Here is a 16,406-nt window from a genome sequence, read left to right as displayed (position 1 = left end):
CTCTCCCTCGCTGCCCAGGGTGACATCTGGGCCCCTGTGGTTCTGAGGTGTGTGGTCTCAGGCAATCACCTGTTCACACACTCAGGCATGTTGTTTCTGACTCATCCTAACGGGGCAGGAGGACCTGAGCCTATAAACCATGCAGCCCCTCGGAGGGCTGTGTTCTCTTGCCCAGCCTTATGCTCCGTTTATGGTGTGGGTGTGAACCTTTCCCGTTGGAAGCTTTCAGAGATGAGTCGTGAGAGGAGGGTGGTTGAGGGGTCCAGCAGGGAACGCAAGCAAACGGATGACGGGTAAACACAGCCTGACAAAATTAAAACACTTAAATGGTTCCAGTCTGGTGGTGAGCAGACACTGCTCCGAGCTCACTCCAAGAACCCACCCGGTGACCAGGAGCTAGAGGGTTACCACCTGGCATTTTGAACGCCCACCCCCCCCACCCCACCCCGGGAAAGACCCTGTAAGACTAGGACCACAGGAAGTGCTTGGCCCTTCTGAGTTCTCCCCTCCTTTCTGATGGCTGCAAGTGTCACCCAGACACACAGCAGCGTGAACCCTGCCAGGGAGGCCTCCTCAGTACGGCCAGCAGCTGAGGAGAAATGCTGGTTCCCAGCAGCCCAGGCCCTTCTTGGTATGGCACAGCCATCCAGGAAGGTGACTTTCTAAATGGAAGCCGGAGCCGGCTGTACCTTCCCGCCACAGAGAAAGAGAAGTGCCAAGTCCCAAGGCTAGTGCAGGCCCAGGAGGAAGACACCGTGTCCAAGGGGTTTCCCTCACAGGGCCGTGAGGCTCCTGAGAGCCGACCCTTTGGTTGCAGCGCTTTGTTTGTCATGAGCCTACCAGACGGCAGAGGACAATAACTCGCTGCCTCTTTGGGCTTCCAATGGCCAAAAATGAACTGATCGCCAGCAAAAAGAGGCCCACATGTGCAGCACCTGTATCTCATCAGTCTTTATGTTACTTTGATATAAATTTTAGAGAGAGAGCTATATATATATGTTCACTCACACACAAATATATCATGCACTCTAACTTATTCCAAACAGAATCAAGAAATAATACTCATACTCCTCAAATGCACGGTTTTGCAGCTGGTTCCCTCTCGGTAGCTGGTATTTATAAGCACCTTCTTCCAGGACCCATTTCATCTTCCCTTCGCCCTCCACAAACCCCGCGGCTGGTCATGGTGCTCTGCCTGGTTAGGGGACCATAACCTGCCTTCCTGAAGGGTCTGGGTCATGGCAGTCCTACCTGGATTGGATTCTGCTCATTCCCTGGGGACTTCAAGCCCAGGACGTGCTAGCCCACAAAACGCGGTCAGGAATCTCCTGAAGTCCACACGTGGGCTTCCTCCTCTCCAGGCTGAGGAGCAGAGGGAAGCCCGAGTCCCAGAGGAACACGAGGGCTCCAGACAGTGTCTGCTTTGCATGTCAAGATGGAGAAAACTCAGGGGAAACTCTGAGGGTGAAGCAAGGCAGTCCGTTGTCATCATTCTCTGCACTGAATCCACCCAGACGGTTCCAGCAGAGGCTCCACAACAAGCAGCCCCAAGCACCCAGGCGGGAGGCCGGCTGCGCTGTCCTGCCTGGGCTTGCCCAGTACATGCATGGTCTACATATTTTGCAAATGACCACAGCTGAAGATGCCCAAGGGCTAAGATTCACCCTGAGCTAACATCCATTGCCAATCTTCCTCGGTTTTTTTTTTTTTTTCGCTTGAGGAAGACTAGCCTTGGGCTAAGATCTGTGCCCATCTTCCTCTATTTAACACGTGGGATGTCTGCCACAGCATGGCCCGATAAGCGGTGTGAATGTCCACAACCGTGACCCGAACGTGCCAATGCCGGGCCTCCAAAGTGGAGTGGGCCAGTTTAAGCCCTGCGCCACCCTAGGTTATTTTAACACATCACTCTCAGAAACTGATAAATCTGTCACGTGAAGGTAAGCAATTCTAAAGAGGATTTCCATAATACTGCAAGCTCCATCCCTCCAATAGACAATCAAGTCCTAACAAGCAGCGGTTTATTGTCACGTTGCTGATGCCGGAAAAGGTCTCTGTTGACAGCACGATCCCTCAAAGGCCTTGTCCATTTCTGTGAATCCAATTTCCAGCACATAGAGATCTAAAGATTGAGGCAAATGTGGTCTTTCCTCCTTGCAACTCTGAATTAACATGCAATAAAGAGCAGAAAAATGGAGACCTGGAAGCAGACCTCTTATTTGAGAACAGAGATATACCAGCGCTTTTGAAATGATCTTTGGAGTCTACCGGAGTATTGCACAGAAGGAATGATCCATTCCGACTAGGTAGGTTTTACTGTGTCGCTGTGAGGGCGACAACGGAATCATCCCGCGAATCGGTAACTCTCTGTGACTTTCAAGCGCAGATAAATAATATACTTCGGAAAGGAAAATGCGAGAGCACCGTGAAACGGAAAGCCCTCCTTGCTCTACTCAGCTGAAATCCAGTCTCTCCTCCACAAGAAATCCCTGTCTATGCTTCCTACGTCCCACAGAGGAGTTTAATAAAAGAAAAGGATTGGTATGTCTTGAAGTTGCAAGAGCTCAAGCAAGAAAACGTGGGACCCTTCAAGGAGACGTCAGTGAAGTGCCGGGCTCCATCTCAGGGGCACCAGCGTCTCCTCTCTTTCCTGGTGCTGTCAGCACATCCTTCTTGGGCGCTCACTTTCTCTGCCTGGCTGCTGAGCCTGTCCACAATCGCTCTCTCCCGCCCTCTTCCCCGTCCCCTCCTGTTTGCTCAGATCTTCCACAGTCACCAGCAATTGTTGGCCGTGGAGCTATGGGATGCCCAGACCAGTTCCCAGAATCATCTCTGCCAAATCTGAGGAAGGGCAGGGGTGTGTATGGGACTGGACGGGGCACCCCATGCGAGCGCACCCCGCAGGAATTCACCTCTGCTGCAAGGTGCAATTTTGCAAGGCTACGGCAAGTTCCAAAGGGCTTGCCACTTCTCTCCTGCCAGCAGACCTGTTGGGGCTGGTGCCACGTGCTCTCCCAGTGACCCCTCACTGCTGGGTGGGATGGCATTCTAGTAACTGGCCTTCTGAATATGTAACTGCGCATCCTCAAAGAGATGGGAATTCTTAATCCGGGCTTTGGTTTGGGTTGATTCCCACGATCACGCAGCTTCCTCTGCGAAGACTTGACCATCATCACTTCTTTTCCTCTCGTCCTGTAAAAGTAATCATGAAACTGGACCCAAATGAGAAATGAAGCATGGCTTCTTAGGACAATTATCTCAGTTTCCCTGTACTTCCACCCTTCCTCTCTCCCTCTGGAGCTCTTCTGACCTGTGTCCCAGGACATCGTCAAGCAGATTTTGGTCAAGGACAGAAAGCTCAAGGTCAAAACTCAGGACTGCTCCAGATCAGTTTTCCTCCCCCGTCTCGTAACACCCCCTCCTTGTTTCAGTGTGATTTTATTCTCTTTTATTGCTCTTGCCATTCTCATCTGTGCAAGTCCTGGCACTCTCTCTGAGGACACGTGATCCCCCAGCTTACTATAGATCCCAATTCCCAACCTTTCTGTGTTTTCTGACTATTCCTTTGGTTAACCCATTGGCCAGTTGTTGCTCTTAGCCTCTTTAGGGTCTAAATCAATTGTGACATTATCAACTACCCCACTCTTAGCGACTCACTCCCAGGTCCTGACATTTACATAACCCAAACGATCATGTTCACAACTAAATAAGTTAGAGTCCAGCCCCATGGCTGAGTGGTTAAAGTTGCGTGTGTTCTGCTTCAGGGGCCTGAGGTTTGCGGGTTCAGATCCCAGGTGCAGACCTACTCCACTCATCGGCCACGCTGTGGAGGCATCCCACGGACAAAGGAGAGGAAGACTGGCACAGATGTTAGCTCAGGGTAATCTTCCTCCTAAATAAAGAAATAAACCCTTCAGAAAATGTATTCATCCACCACAAATTCCTGATTTCCAATATGTCTTCAAACATTCGTACAGAAGATACCTGTTCCTTCAGATCGGAAGTGATGCCAGATCACCATGTCCTCACTTTAATTTCCTCGTGGACCTGTCAGTCCTACATTCCACGGACTGTGATCTCAATAATTTCCTTGAAATAATCAAAAATTCCTTACCACTCGTCTTATTTGTGTTGTAAAACCCGGGAGATCCTGATTATCTGCTTTGCCATTCTACTGCTAGTCTTATGATAACTGCTGAAGAAAAAGCACACAACACGATATTTTGTCATCACCATAAAGACAAAATCATCTGCATCAACTGGGAAGCATCCATAATGCCTGGACATTTTTTTTCTTTTTTCATCTCTCGGGTCAATAGCAAAAACACCAAGGCACTCAGTTAACAAATGGGCAAAGGAGTAGAATAGCCATTTTTCCAAAGAAGACACACAAATGGCCAACAGCCACATGAAAAGGTGCTCAGCATCACTAATCTTTAGGGAAATGCAAATCAAAACCACAAGGAGATATCACTTGACACCGGTTAGGGCGGCTATTATCAAAAAAAGTAGAGGTGACAAATGTTGGTGAGGTTGTGGAGGAAAAGGAAGCCTTGCAACTGTTGATGGGAATGTAAACTAATACTGTAATGATGGAAAATAGTCTGGAGGTTCCTCTAAAAATTAAACCTAGCGTATAATGTAGCAATCTCACGGTATTGTGTTTTGTACTTCAAATTTCTAACAGAGTATATATTCTGTTAAGTGTTCTTAAAGCAAAATAATGATAATAGTAAAGGGGGTGGGAGGAAACTTTGGTAGATGATGGATATGTTTATGGCCTCGATGGTGGTGATGGTCTCATGGGTGGACACTTATGTTCAAATTCATCAAGTTGCATACGGAAAAGTATGACATCATTACCGATTCTTCTGCACCTTAAAACACAACATGTCCTCATCCAGAAAATGAATATTGACTACGTCTGGGGACAGACGTTAGTTAGACTTATCGTGGTGATTATTTCACGATACATGCAAATCATTATATTGTACAAATGAAACTAATATAAAGTATATGTCAATTATACCTCAATTAACAAGCGCACACATCATACAAGACTATTTGAACACTGTAAACGAGTTCAGTGAATCCCTGAAAAAATCCCATCCCCAAATGTCACAGGAAGCAAGGAGGATGAAGTAAGATGGAAAGTTGTTGTGCAAAGCTGCATGCAAATTAAAATCCTTTAAGTTGCGTTCAGCTGCTGTCACTGCAAACCAAGACAAGCATGGACAGTCCTTGGTGAGTCAGCTTCCGGTCAGCTCTTCCCCAAGGCCCGGCAGTCATGCGCCCCTCCCCTAGTGGGTCACTCTGCTCTGTCCTCCAAAGTGGCCAGCAGGAAACCCTGGTAAGATTCTGGAGGACAGCCGCTTTCTATCCTAGATACTCACGTTTTAACAGACACTCGAGATGAAATGTCAAGACTTAAAAGCATAAGTGTCTATTTGTGTAGTGTAGGGTATAAGGGAAACCATAGGAGGTCTTTTCAGCATCTCTCAACTCATAATGCAAACATAGCCCTGTCTTCAGAAGGACCGTCCTTGGTCTTTGGTGCAGAGTAGGGCATGTCGCAGGTGGCACGAAGGACAGGTTGTAGCAGCACTATCCTCACTCCAACAGAACTATCTCACTGGACATGACCCCGTGGGTCTCCAAAATAAGTTACTGAACATAAAGAAAAAAACCTTTCTTGAGAGGGGCAATTTTACCGATCAAGGGAAAACTTCTGAATTTTCGCATCTTATAACAAATAAATGATATGTCCTATTCTATCCTAATGAGGTAGCATGGGTACTTCCATAATAAATACTTTTCATTTTCAGTTCAAACATGCTCAGCTGCTTTCAAAAACCAAAAAACCAAAACAGAAACCCAGGCATGTAAAATTAAGTGTTTTAACTTGATAAAGTACTAACACAGCAGTGGCTTCTAAGGGAAGAGCTTTCAAACGAAATGATCATTTTTGGTAATGACCGTAGAAGATGGTGCTATCGCTGTGAAAGGATGGAACCAATCCAGAACGAGCCAGCTTTTGATTAAGGACAACGGAATTGAATCAGATGCCAGAAATACTCACTTGGAAATCAAAGTCCCATCATCATCCCTGGAAGCATTTCTGGAACTTTCCCTTTGGACACAAATTTTTGTCTTCCAAAGGAGCAGACATAATACAGAGCAAATAGCAGACAGAGGAAGATGAGTCCCAGTTTGCCAGGCACCAAAAGGGAATTAGTGGCCCTGAGTCACATCTCTAGGAGCCCCACTGGGTGAGGGCTTTCACCAGGACCACACATGTCCACTCAGCAAGGGGAGTCCTCAGGGATGTTCACCTTACTCCCCAGCCCATCGAAACTGAAACAAGACAACCCAGAGAGAGAGAGAGAGAGAGAGAGCACATGTTAAATTCAATGAGTTGGGGGGCCAGCCCCACGGCCACGTGGTGGAGTTCCCGTGCCCCGCTTCAGCAGCCCAGGGTTCGGATCCTGGACAGGGACATGGCACGGCTCATCAGGCCATGCTGAGAGGGCATCCCACGTGGCACAACCAGAAGGTCCTACAACTAGGATACACAACTATGAACTGGGGAGGGGAGGTTGGGGAGAAGAAGAAGGGGAAGAAGAAGAAAAAGATTGGCAACAGATGTTGGTTCAGGCGCCAATCTGGAAAAGAAACAAAAAAAATCAAATGAATTGCTCACGTAGGGCACGCAAAGCGTCTAACTGTGAGGTGAAACAATGGAAAAACAAACTTTCTGGCCTCCTGGCAGGAACCTTGTTCTTTAATGAGCACAGGCCTCGTGCTTCACTGTCTCATCCCCTGGGATGATGCTGTTTGGTGCGACAGAGGATGAACTTTCCCTGCAGAGGTCAACATGCATTTGTTTTTATAAAATCAGGATTCTGCTCTATACTTTCATATCTCGGTTGTCAAATATCCACTGTGATTATAATCATTTTACTATTATTTGAGACAATTTCAAAGGTTACACAATATGCAATCAAAAGAATGTCCTAATTTGTTCCACAGTGGCCTGAAGGGAAAGTCACCAGACAACAGGCGGGGAGGGAAGGCTTACTTCAGCAGCAGTTTGAACAAAGGGATCTCGGAGGACCTGACGTTTTGAACTAAAACGGAGTAGAGAGTAGGAATACGTGTGTGGATCCTGGGGCGGAGATGAAGGGTGACTGCTCAGTGTGCTGGCAGCAGCAGTGCTTGTTCTGTCAGGTGGTTCTGAGAGTTTGCGTTAAACATCACTCCCTGGATGTCAACTGTAGTCATCAGACGAGATCGGAGACCGAGAGGTGAAGGGGTGTCTAGTTGGCGAGGGGGAGTTAACAGCTTCCGTTGGAAATATGTTTGCTTAAGGTGCCTATAACATACACCTGGAGCATTATAGCTCTGAAATAAGATCTGGACGTGGTTTTTAGACATCGTCATCATAGAGATAACAGTGGAAGGCATTGAAGCAATAGAAGAAATGCACAAGAGTACTGAGACAACGTAGGGTCAATGGAGAGAATAGGGCTCACATTGAGTCCTGAGCTTTCGCAATAGTGCTGTGTGAGAAGGACCCTGTGAAGGACACCAGGGAGTGTGAGCTGGTTCACAGGCAGTCAGGAGCCTGAGATGTCGAGAAACGGAGGACAGGGAATCATTCCAAATGAAAATCGTGGCCCGGTTCTGCGTTTGTTCCAAGTAATAGAAAGATGCAGAAACACTCTTTGGATTTAATTATGGGGAGATAGCTGTGATATTATCAAGATTGATTAATACACAGACCATTGTCTGAAGTGTGGGGGAGTGAGGAGCTGGTAATTCCATGAACACTGATCTTTCAGCTTCATTGTGAAGGGGAAGGAAGACGTGGGGCGAGAACTAGAGAGAAATGGGTTCAGGAGAGGCTGTTGTTTCAACAATGAAGAGATTGAATGAGTGAAAGGAATTCGATGGGGGAGGGGAGGGGAGATTGCTAGCAGAGAACATGACGTTTGGAATCAATAATAAAACTTCTCTAGAGAGGAGGAAGAAGGGAGACAATTAGGCTAAACCAAGGATCAAGATGAATTTTCAATGGAATCAGGAGAGGAGTCATTGATGGTTAAGAATGGTGGGATATTTGTAGACTTTGCGGCAGTGAGCTCAAGTATTTCTTGTAATGATCTAACTCATCAACATAGCAGGAGATGACCCCCTTGGTGGAAAGTGAGGGGAAAGGCAAGAAGTTTTTAGATTGGAAAGGCTCGGTGAAGGTCTGAACTGTTTCTGAAGCCCGGAAGGACGCACCAACTATCACGGCGCCGTAGGATGTAAAGGGAAGGAAAAGGAGGACATGTCGCTTCTCTCCTGTCAGGATGTGTGTCTGCTGGCACAGCCTGAGCCAGCAGCTGGGATGGCTGCTTTGTGTCCTGAGAAAACAGGGTCCGAGGTGGAAACCTACACCGAGGACCGGGCCGGGCAGTTCTACGGGAGATGTGCAGTGACATGTGGAGAGCCCGCGCTGCTCAAATCACAGCCTAATGTGCTAATGACATCTGAATCCCCCAATACACAAACACGCACTGTGGTAATGTCTGGTAACACCAGCTAAATTGACAGGAAAAATGTCACAGCTCAGTGTCATAAGATGGACACTGAGCATCCTGGCTGCTAGAGTATTTCGGGTCTTCGTTGTTGTCAATCTGGATGTTTCAGACATGCATCTCTCTTCTCACCACTGAGACTGTGCCTGTCGCCTCCTACTCAACCTCTGAGGCCCCACTGCGATGCCGTCGTCTTCCCTGACGCTTCCTCCTTGGCTGGTTCACCGTGTGCTCTCTGTGCTCCTGACGGTTTGCCCCTCTTTAGAGCTCTTTGCACGTGGACCCAGAGTTATTTCTTTACCCTGCATCTTTCTGGCTGGTTTGTGAGCAGGGTCTGTCTCTTATTCATCTTTGCAGCTCTGTTCTTCCACACAAGAATGCCAGCAGAAGTTGAGGGACATACCCTGAAGGGAAGACTTAGTGATTGTATTATTGGCGGTACTTTGATGTTTTGTTTTGATTTTGGTGAGGGTGCTAGAGGGTGGACTGCCAATCAGTGACAGTCCCAGTCGCTCAGTGCTCAGCTTATTATTTTGACTTGAATTTTACTAATGAGTTTGTGTCATTTACTCAGTATACAACATGCTTGATTGGGCTAAATGAGGAGAATTCCATAACTCAGGACCTGCAGGGAGGCTGATGCATGCACAGCAATCTGCAGTACTGTCCCCAAAGTGGGATTACACAAGTCTGGGCAAAGTCCTCGGAGGACCAGGAGAGGGGGCCCAAGGAGGATGTGGTTGAAAACCAGAACAGTGATGACATCGCTTCACATTTTGCTCCCTTGACACCCTCAGACCTCAGGGCTTTGCTGTCTATGATCATTCTCAGAGTGCTGGGAAGCCCGTTATGTATCGCACTACTGCCGTCCCCACTACTGTAGATTTTGGTAGAGTGTTTACCTTGGCTTTGATTGTGTCTCTACAGAGCCAGCCACCTGGTGGTCTGCTCATGTCGGGTCACACTTGATATTTAGCCTTTTGTGGTCAGAGACAGCGCTGTCCTGTGTATTCATTCCTCTGGGGCCTAGAACACAGCAGGTGTCCAATCACTAGGTGGAAGGCATCCATCCTCATAGAGCCTTCAACTCTGTGCTTTGTAATTATCGACTTTAACAGAAAGATTTGAAAGTACAGTGCTTCGCAGTAATTTTCTGATATTGTCAAGAAAGACTGTCCCATCAAGAATATGAAGCGTATCTTTATGAAGTGTCTTTACTTGAATGGGGATTAAGTTGGCTGCCCTGGAGACATTTTCCTGTCATTTCTGTTCGTCTACTTGCTAGTTGCATTGTATCTTTGATAAGTACTTTCTCAAGATATTGAGCAGTGTTTGCTAAATCTTGACTTCTGTTTCTTTTATAGATAGTCACTGATGATTTTCTCCCATTCCTATCGGTCCAAAACTCTTTCATAAAGAACAGATTTGAGTATCTTCTTATTCACTGTGGAGGCTTTTGTGGTCATGATGTATATCTCATAGACTAGACCTCAGGGATATGATGCTTTTGATTAAAGATGAGTATTTATTATATTATTATGGTGTATGTAGGAGGAGAAAAATTGAGAAGGAATGATGGTTTTCAGTTTCTCAGGTATGTGTATATATATATATATAAACATATATATTGAAAATTTTGGGGGCCGGCCCAGTGGCGCAGTGGTTAAGTTCGCACGTTCTGCTTCTCGGCAGCCCGGGGTTTGCGGGTTTGGATCCCAGGTGCGAACATGGCACCGCTTGGCAAAAGCCATGCTGTGGTAGGCATCCCACGTATAAAGTAGAGGACGATAGGCACAGATGTTAGCTCAGAGCCAGTCTTCCTCAGCAAAAAGAGGACGATTGGCAGTAGTTAGCTCAGGGCTAATCTTCCTCAAAAAAAAAAAAAGTTTCTTAATAATGGACGTGTTACTTTTTAACTCAGGATAAGATAAAATTTAAAAAAAAGAAGCTTGTTTATGATATAAAGGTGGAGTTGAGAACTGGGATATAATGCAGGTAAGTCATACCCAATGGAATTTACTGCAGAGCCGTGTGTTTTCATCCCGCCATTGACAAGGTGGACATTCACGCGGGTCCAAGTCAGGCTGAGTTTGCCTGGTGACCAGCTCTTTCTTCTGACCATCACCTCTGGGATGTGAGTTGCTGTCAGTGGCCCTGCTGTGGGGACCAGGGCCGGTCACAAGGTCTGCTGCAAGCCCAGGAGAGTCCCCAGTGATCCTGCTCCAGGGCCAGAACATCAGCATACCGGTGACTCCGTGTGGCTTTGTTTCCTGGGTGTATCTTGTAGGTAGCCTTGTAGACTCATCGGGTCATATTCTGATCCCTGGAATCTATGACCACGTGGCTCCTCTTACTGAAGAGGAAAAAAAAAATGTACGAAGCCATTGACCTGGACCTAGAAGAATACCGGAATAGCAGCCAGGTTAAGAAATTTCTGTTTGACACCAAGGTATGATCACAAGTTGATGGATAATCTGAACAAAGAATGATGGTAACAAATATTTTCCCAAGGCTTAATTTACTGTGTCCTGTTTATCTGCACATCTTAGAACTGAAAGCAGATGTTAATTCCAAGGGGGACTTTCACTTTCAAGGCCACTTCCCTGTGGTCTAGATCAAGCAGACCTTTATCTGGGGTCCCACTGGCACCGGACTCAGGCACCTAACCGTGGAGCAATTGCTCATTTCACAGATGCGTTTTTCCAAATCAGTTTTCTGGACTCAATCCCAAGCCGGCCTGCAGCCGGTGAGCTGGGCTCCCTAACTGTTTAAAGATTGAGGATAGTCTGAGGTTATTCCAGCTCCATGACCCTAATTGTTCATTTTTCTAGACAAAACCAAGAGACTTAGGGGCTAATCTGTAGACTGCCACGTCACTGCTGCCTTGGTGTAATAAGTAGACCCAAAGCCGAAAGCGTTACTGGCAAATTTAGATTTTTTCCTTTTCCCTTCTCCTCCTCCTCCTCCTCCTTTCTAAAACGCTTGCCTGCTAGGGTGTTTGCTAGCTATGGCTGGTTCCTGGGGGAACAGCCAAGAGAGGGAGAAGCATGCAGAAGAGAGCGATAGAGTTTCTTATCATGAAGTGTAGCTCTTCCTCAGACTAGCTCTACAGCGGCCATAGCAAGATTGAAAACTGGCTCAAACATCTGCAGAGTTCTTTGAAGCCTTCTGAAAAATAAAATACATTTAGCACACAAATTATCATCGCAATGACTGGGATAGAAATTTATAAATGAACCCAAGTTTCTGAAAGGGCCCCTTTGCCATCTAGTAACTGCAAACTTCAGCGACGAGGGGCCCTCGCCAATGGGAGTGGCTTGGGCAGGCGAAGGCAGCAGAGATCTCGTGTCCTGAGGGGAAAGTCCACTTGTACTGTTTGTCCAGACATATCTAAGTGAGGCGATAATTAACTTGCCATTAACCGTGTCACAGATGTACAGAAATTGGTGATGCAAGCAATACAATTCAACTGAGTTTTAATTAAACATTCTTTCATATAATAAAATACTTTTATTTCAATTTAGGAGGAAATTCTAATGCACCTATGGAGGTACCCATCTCTTTCTATTCACGGGATTGAGGGCGCCTTTGAGGAGCCTGGAGCTAAAACAGTCATACCTGGCCGAGTTGTAGGAAAATTTTCAATCCGTCTAGTCCCTCACATGAACATGTCCGTGGTGGAAACACAGGTAACAAACGTGCATTGTTCTTCTGTCCAGCAGCGCCGTTCCTGAGAGCCACATGCCACACAGTAGTGAGCAACTCAGTTGTTAGCATTGAAGTATCACTTTTTTCCAATACAGAAGGGACTGGAACAAATGTCAAGAAACCAACAGGATTTTTGTTCAGTAAAAATCTCTTCCCTCAATTATATGCAATTACAGTCATCAGACAAATAACCATTTGGAGTTGGAGTGATGGGAAATTTTTGAAAACTAAATGGTGCATAAAAAGGCAAGATGGGTTTTACACACAGACGGAGAAGCTACTTGTCTACGGCTGGACTGAGCCGGAAAATCTTTACCCCCAGCGTTGGTTCGTCCATGATGTCTGAAATGAACCCCCTGAAAGCAGCCACCTTAATGAAAATGTTTGTGTCTGGAAGGAGGTGCGTGCCTGAAGTATCGACCTATCATCAGTGTACCTCAAGTTGCACAGAAGGTAGACTCTGAAGAAGGGAGCTCAAGGAATACCTCGGCGCCCTCTCTCCATCCACTGTCCGCTTTTATCGTCGTCTTAGCGCTAATTACATTCTCAAAGATCCTCCTTCCCCTCTGCGTCCCTCCGTCTTTTTGTTTCCATCTTCCTCCCTCCTTCCCTTTCTGGATGGACTGTTCCTCCTCCTCACAGCACACACTTTACATGAGCGCAGGACGGTCTTCGTCTTGCTCACAGCTATGTCCCAGCACCTAGAACAGTTCCTGCCACGTGACAGGTGTGCCTTAAATGTTTGTCGAAGGGATGAATATTTCAGAGTATGGAGTTTTTCTCTGGTGGATTTCCATAATGGCAACCGGAATGGAGCCCAGGGGAGAGAGAAAGATGCTGTCAATGAGCCTCCTTCACAGCTTAGCGTGAAATTGCTCCCACTTTTTGGAAATTTCCAAGTGTGTAATGTTCCCAAAATATTCCTTAAGATACTGATAAGTCCAAAAAGAGGGATATTCAAATTGAGAAGTTCTACTTGTGTTGTGTTTCATAATTACCTCAAACATTCATCATATTTGTATTACCCACAATATCATTCAAGGTTTCATAATTACCCAAATTCATAATAAGCCGACATTAACAGTGAGACACTGTGGTCGGGGAGGGGTGGGGACGGGAGGGGGGATTGGGGGGTCTCGGGAGGGGTGGGAGTGAGAGCAAGCATTCCTCACACTGGGCGCAGCTCTCCGTCCTGGAGACCCGGCTCACTCCGCGTCCTCCCTCTGGAAGAGCTGAGGGAAAATCAGAACGCTTGAATGCGTCAGCTTGGGATTCCAATCAGTTTCTTGATACAAGGCTATGAGAGCTACTCAAAATTTTCTCTTACAACTGAAAATGTTACCTTTAGGTAAAGCAGCATCTTGAATATATATTTTCCCAAAGAAATCGTTCCAACCAGATGGTTGTTTCTATGGCACTAGGACTACACCCATGGATCGCAAATATTAAAGATAATCAGTATCTTGCAGCAAAAAGAGCCATCAAAACAGGTTAGACTTATGCTATTTTGATTGCTGGTTTACACTGGGAACAAGGGGTGGTACCCGGTGGGGCTGTAGATAAAGCAGACACTTTTAAAACTTCACTGTGGACTCTCCTTTTATATGGGCTGCATTACTGACGGTAAACGGTGTGGTTCAGGGCTCTTTACACACACTGTCTCATGAATCCTCCCAACAGCCCTCCCCGGGGTGCAGATTAAGGCGAGAAGAGATTAAATAATTTGCTGGAGGGCACTCAGCTAGAAGTAGCGAAGCCAGGGTTCAAACTCACGTTCTGGAGACCTGAATTTGGGGGAAAATGATGGACTTGGAAACCTCCCAACCCTCCTTCTGCAAAACTCATGGAAATATTGGCCGATACATAAAAACTTTTAAAAGCACAGCTGAACTTGCACGAAAGTAAAGGAAGTCCTCTGGGGTTAAAAATGAAGAAGCTAAACTGTAGTGGAGCGAGCAAGCTGGCACCGGGCTGCCCTGTGGGGACTTGCTCTTCCCGGTCACAGAGCTCTGGGTTTAATGGCCTCCAGACCTCCTTGGAGCACTAACTCTCTGCGTCTATGAGTACAAGGGACACAGACGTCAAAAATTAGAGGACAAGTCCAACACCGAGAGCCATACTTCTCTACACAATCATCCCCACTGCCCTCAATTGTAGCAGTATTTTACCAGTAAAATTTGGGGGTGAAGAAAAGAGGAAGAAGAGTTAGGAAGTTAAATGGAATGCCAGCTGAAGAGAGATGTGTGATTGAAATGTCAAATTCAACAGTAAAGACATGAAATACAGGAAAATGCAGGAATGCATAAGGCACCTTTTTGTCTGTCTGTGTGCTAAACCAGTCCTGCCAACAAAGGACAGTCGTCTGCCACATAATGAGTTTTTCGTCAACAACGGACTGCATGTATGACAGTGGTCCCATAAGATTAGCACCATATCACCTAGGCGTGTGGTAGGCTATACCACCTAGGTTTGTGTGAGTACACAACAATTAAACCATCTAACAACTAAATCACCTAACGATGCATGTCTCAGAATGTATCCTGTCGTTAAGCAATGCACGAGTGTACATCATCTTTATTCACATTCACGCCTTGCTCTGTGGATCCAGAAGACACGGCATGTTCTCTTTTGTGTCTTCATTTATTTTTCATTCCCACTCCATCTCTGGCAACTTTCCCTATAGCCTAGAAGGTTTCAACTCATCTCTTTCTAGACCCCAGGATATCCATTAAAACTGTTTCCTGGGATACCTTGAAAGTTGAGTACAAACACTGCAACATTCAGGTGAAAGTTGAGTACAGCGATTTATTCATATGTTGGTTACAAAAGAAACACAAAACACCAAAGAAATGTGTTCCTAATATTTAATATTAGTGTTTCTAATACTTAATTCGTGAAGCAACCATAAAAGTAGGTAGGTACATCTTCTGTGGTACTCTGGCCAAAAACACATGACCTCTTCCAATCGTGAAAAAACGTCAGATAAACCCAAACTGAGGGACATTTTACAAAACAACTGATCAGTACTCTTCAGCAGGGTCAAGGTCATGAAAGACAAGGGAAGACTGAGAAACAGTCACAGACAAGAGGAGACTAAGGAGCAATGACAAAATGCCGTGTGGGATTCTGCATTGGATCCTGGTACAGCAGAAGGGAAAGAGTGAAATTCAAATAAAGGCTGAGTCTAGTTAATAATATTATCCAATGTTAATTTCCTATTCTTGATAATTGTACAATAGTTATGTAAGATGTTAACATTAGGGAAAGCAGAGTAAGGAATATATGAGAACTCTCTCTGTACTACTTTTGCAACTTTTCTGTAAGTCTAACGTTACTTTAAAATATTATTTAAAAATATTTTTTGAAAGTAGATAATAGTAAATAAGGCAACCACAGTTTTCTTCTTGACTCTATTGACTATTTTAGAATATAAATTGCATGATATCAGGACGCTTACTTATCCCAGCCACCAAATTTCATGGTGGGAAAAAAAAAAAAAAAAGAAAGAAAGATAAAGTGAACACGACATTTGCGGAGATCACTGGGGGTAGTCTTCTCATTAATTTATTCAATGCCTTCTTTTCCTGTGTTTCAGTGTTTGGAACAGAACCAGATATGATCCGGGATGGATCAACCACACCAATTGCCAATATATTCCAGGATGTTATCCAAAAGAGTGTGATGATGCTCCCGCTGGGCACTGTGGACGATGGAGAGCACGCGCAGAAGGAGAAAATCAACAGTGAGCAGGTTCTTGAGGGGGCTGATCTCTCAGTGTGCAAACCACAGGGTGTCCACATCAGTAACCTTCCGACATGCTGCATATTTTAGATTGAATTTATGTCATCAAATCTTCCTGTTTAAATTGTAGACTACTTTTCCTCCATTATTTGAATGGAAATAACAGTTTCTCTTTATTTCTTCTTTTGTTAGGTGGAACTACATAGAAGGATCCCAATTATTTGCTGCCTTTTTCCTAGAGACGGCTAAGCTGCATTAACAACGACGGGAACCTTCCAGCTTACATCTGAGCTGCTGACATATCCCCTCTCTCACATCCCTGGACAGGAATAGAATCTAAATATCCAGAGAATTTCTGTCCAGTAAACAATATTT

The sequence above is a fragment of the Equus caballus genome, unplaced genomic scaffold, assembly GCF_041296265.1.
Source record: "Equus caballus isolate H_3958 breed thoroughbred unplaced genomic scaffold, TB-T2T haplotype2-0000748, whole genome shotgun sequence".
In the NCBI taxonomy this organism is placed as follows: Eukaryota; Metazoa; Chordata; class Mammalia; order Perissodactyla; family Equidae; genus Equus; species Equus caballus.
Note: the sequence above shows the minus strand (reverse complement) of the source record.